The sequence below is a fragment of the Rattus rattus genome, chromosome 8, assembly GCF_011064425.1.
Source record: "Rattus rattus isolate New Zealand chromosome 8, Rrattus_CSIRO_v1, whole genome shotgun sequence".
Classification (NCBI taxonomy): Eukaryota; Metazoa; Chordata; class Mammalia; order Rodentia; family Muridae; genus Rattus; species Rattus rattus.
The window spans coordinates 42816364-42821119 of record NC_046161.1 but is presented as its reverse complement, the minus strand read 5'-3'; positions in this window follow the sequence as shown (position 1 = coordinate 42821119).

The following is a 4756-nucleotide window of genomic DNA, read 5'->3' as shown; positions in this document are numbered from 1 at the left end:
TTAAGTTTTCTTTTGTTCAGATTTATTTTATGTTTAATTGGGTGTGTGTGGGAGATGGTGGGTGGATGTGGGTGTGTACATATGAACACAGGTGTCAAGGAAGGCAGAAGAAGGCGTTAGCTAGATCCCCTGGAGCTGGAATTGAAGGAAGGTGTGAGCTGCTAGGACTCAGGTCCTCTGGGTCTTGTCTGGTCCTGTCCAGTCCTTTCCTTTCCTTTTTTTTCTTTTCCTTTCCTTTCCTCTCCCTGTCTCTCTTCTCTGATTTTCTTTTCCTGTGTGTGTGTTTCTTATCCTGTGCGTGTATGTGTGTGTTTCTTTTCCTGTGTGTGTATGTGTGTGTTTCTTTTCCTCTGTGTGTGTGTGTGAAAATCTACTCTTGGTTTGAGCTCCTCATTGGTTCCCACTCTCCCCAGAGGAAGCTTTTGTGCAAACCCCATTGCTTTCAAACACTGCACCACTGATTGTTTAATAAGCTTTAATCTTCATGTCAAGGTCTCCTCAAGTTCCTTCACCAGAATTTTGGTGTGTGGTGAATTTCAGTCTCCTTACTCTGTTTCTTCAAAGGCGCTGGCGCTTCCTTAAATCACGCACAACAGGCCTTTTACTGACGCCATTTCTCACCTTAACATACTGCATGCTCTCATTTAAGTCAGCCCAGAATAACTACTACTTTTTCTCTGAGTCGTGCTGTATTGCATGATAGGCACGGTCACATGCCCTTGTTATAATTACAAATTCAATCATTCTTCAGTGCACTGGTCACATTCCAAGGGATCAATCAATATGGTAAGGGGTCCTGTACTACAGCACTGTTTGCTTGCAGTTTTCTGTAAATAGTGCTTTTCATGTTCTGTTAGAATATTTGGGTGTTTTTCACAGTCTAGTGAGGCTTGGGGCCAAGGGTCAGTTGGGGGGTTGCTTGACCAGCAGGCATGAGGTCCTGGTTTACTGTGAGCACACAAGCTGGCCATGGTGACCACATACATAATCCCAGCATTCAGGAGATAAGATCAGGGAGCTCAGGGGTTTAAGGTCATCCTTGGCTACAAAGCAAGTTCGAGTCCAAGCTACAGGAAACCCTGTATCAATCAATCAATCATCAATCAATCAATCAATCAATCATTCAATCGATGTAGTAATAGTTTACATTTTTTACGCTGACTAAAAATGTATCCTATCAGATGTTGGTGGAATACTCCTGACTTTTAAGTAATTTACTTTTTTATTTATTCCTTTAAAAGAAATCCTGAGATCTAAATAACTTGTTGTGCTCTACCCTTGAAGCGATAGCTTTAGGTTACGGTAGATATTGACTGTGCTGTTAACATATAGTGACTTGCACAAAGCCACTTGAATTCATAGAGATATTCTTTACTGTTATTATCAAGCCTTTTTTGCAAATCCATTTCTGCACAGTGGAGTGAAACAAAACTAGAAATCAATAGCAGAAGGAAAACACATCCTGCGACGTGCAGAAGTTAAACGGTGCTCTCTTAAACAACCAGCGGGTCAAGGAGGAAGATTTAAAACTCTCTGGAGACGGATGAAGATGAAGCCACAGCATGTCAAAGTGTACGGAGCAGAATGAAAGCAACTGTGAAAGAGAGGTCCCTAGCGGAAGATGTGGCAGTCAGCCAGCAGACTCCATGCCCAAAGAATGAGGCAAAGAGCAGACGAAGCCCACGTCGGCAGAGGAAAGGGAAAATAGTTTGGGACAGAGACCAGTGAGAAGGAACATATGGAATAAACATGACAGAAAACTCAAAAAATTAAGTTGCTTTTGTTGAAAATGTAAAACAAATAAACACAAACATTTTAAAGGAGAGGGGGAGAGGGAGTGAGAAAGAACAGTAAAGTGTTCTAAAGTTAGAAGTGGAAAAGAGGTCATTAGGAGTGATGTCACAGAAATAAGGGCATGAAGGATGACCACAGAGTTAAGCTCTGAGGCTGAGAGATGGTTCAGTGGTTAAGAGCACTGACTGCTCACGCAGAGGACCCAGGTTTGAATCCAAGCACCTACATGGTAGCTCACAACCATCTATAACTCCATTATAGGAGATCCGAAGCTTTCTTCTGGCCTCTGTAGGCATCAGACACATCCATGAAGCATATATACATATGTAAATATGTAAATATGTATATATGCATACCTACATATAAACACTCATACACAAAATAAATAAAATCTTTTAAAAACAATTATTTAAAATAAATTAGATACCAGCAAATTCTATGACCCTGAGAAAAGTTGAGAAGTTTCTGAAAATACACAGCCTGCTAAAATTAAATCATGAAGAAATAAACAATTCCAATACATACTTATAATCGGAAAGACAGGGAGACTTTTCAATAAACAAAATGTTAGGGCTAGTGGTTCCATAGAATCACCACCAAGCCCTGAAGAGGTGAACACAGATCTTTCTCAAATTTTAAAGAAGAGGAGGAAGTAACCCCAAACTTGCCACAGGAGGTCCCCTTTATCCAGATACAATGTCAGACAGGGATCCAGACATTTCCCCGATGCAGGTGTATATTAAAAAGTCTTCAAATGTTTCCTAGAAAACTGAATTTAGGAATACATTATAAAGGACCACACACCATACGCAGGGGAGGGAGAGAGGATTGTGCTTGGGGAGGAAGATGATTCCACATAAAAACCAGTGAGCATGGGGCACCATGGCAACAGACCAGTGGACAAGGCGACATGATGCAGTTCAACTGGTGGAAGCAAGCATCTGACAAGGCAACACCCATTTGCAAGGAAAACACTCCAGCTCTGAATAGTAGGAAGTGACCTCAAAGGGGCGTGATTAAATAATGTCACAGGAAACACCATGTTCAGTTGGGAACAACTCAAAGCATAAGGTTCTAGAACTGGGAACAGGACAGAACTTGCTATTTCAACAGATACTCTTATCTCAACACAATGCCACACGTTTCAGCAAGAGAAATTAGAAAGGAAAAAGAAAGATAAGATAGCAGAAAAAGAAAAGAACAAAACTACCACTGGTCAGAGAAGATGTTGTTTTATATTTAGAAAACCCTGAACATTCAGGAAGACACTGATTAGAACTAATAAAGTTAAAGAAAAATCATTTTAAGGATGGTTCCACAGGAATTACCTGTGAAACTGTCCCCTTCCCTATTAGCAGGCCTATTAATATTGTCCTTGTTTGGGTCTTTGCTAGGCAGATATATTGTTTAAGTATCATGGGTGCAGCTTCCCTGTCACTTCTAGGAGACACAATTTCCTACTAGACTTCCCGGTCCTCCGGCTCTCATAATCTCTCTGCCCGCCACCTCCACCACGGTCCCCGAGCCTTAGGTGTAGGCTCAGGTGGAGATTTATCGGTTAGGGCTGGGTACTGCATGCTTACTTGTCTCACCCGAGACTGTCAGACATCTCCGAATTCTCCCAGGTTGTCAGATTTGCCATCCGTTTGCTTTTGAATGGTGAGGGCATCCTGTCTGCTCTTGTGGAGTTTCTAATAACAGAGTTGATTGTCCTGGTTTTCTTTAATGGTTGTTTGGACCCATTTTTTCTCTCAGACTTTGTTGAGATGGAATCATGAGGGAGGAAGAGCATGTGGTGGAGAAAGCTGTGACCCTTTTGGGGGTGGGGAAGCAGAGAGCAAAAGGGATCCTCAAGATCCCAAAGAGCATTGCTCCCTGTCACCCCATTTCTTTCTACTAGGTCCCAACTCTTGAAAGAAGTTCTGCTCCCTCCCAGTTGTGCCAAGGCTGGGGGCTACGTTTCCAAGATGAAACCTAACAGGCTTAAGAATTAATATTCTAAGTACGAATTCTAGCAACTGGATTTAAAAAATGTCCAAGGGAATTGAGTAGATTGTTATTCAATGAAGACATACAAACGGACCAGAAACATGTGAAAAGGTGCTCAAACTCACCTATCACCAGGGAAAACGTATGTCAGCACCACAATGAGACGTCCCCTCTTACCCATCAAGATGGTCCCTTCGAAAAAAGTAGATGGTGAGGACATGACATTGGGGTCCCTTTGTTGGTAGGAATGTAAAATGGCACAGACCTCAGGGAAAATGGAAATCCCTTAATAAATTAAAGGTAGAACTTATTTAGGATGTAGTAATCTTACTCTGCATTTCTGTTCAGAAGAATTCAGTGCAAGATCTTACAGAGGTGCTTGTGAGATGGCTATGGAGAACTGACCTTTTCCTTGGGCCGACTGGGCAGGGGTTAAGCAGTGTTGAACATATTGTTGGTGTTAAACATGGTAAATTATATTAAACCCGATTGCAAGCTCTCCTTTTGATGCTCACTTTCCTGAAATAACAAGAACATTGGAGGATGGGCAATCAGACAATCCTTTCTTGCCTTTGGTGCCTTGAGTCAGTCAAATAGGGGAACTACCACCACGACGGCACCAGATCCTGGAACACTAAAGATACCTTGAAAAACTGCCCAACAGTCACATCTCAAAGCCCAGTTTCAATCAGAGCTGTTAGAAATCACTTATGAAAGGCTCTTAATATCACTAGCCTTTGAACTCTTGATGATCTATAGCCATTTACAACTAACTAGGCCAGAGAGAAACAGTTTCCTTGGTTGCCTAAAAGGGAGTGGATCTAAGAGGTGATTGGTCAAAATATTAATCTCGATGACTGTGGCTGATTCTAAGAGACAAGGTTGTGGTTGGTCTAATACAAATGGCTGGGGTTTGGCTGTGATATAAGCAGGCTACTTGGGCTCTAAAGGAGTCAGTTGACACTATCTAGTG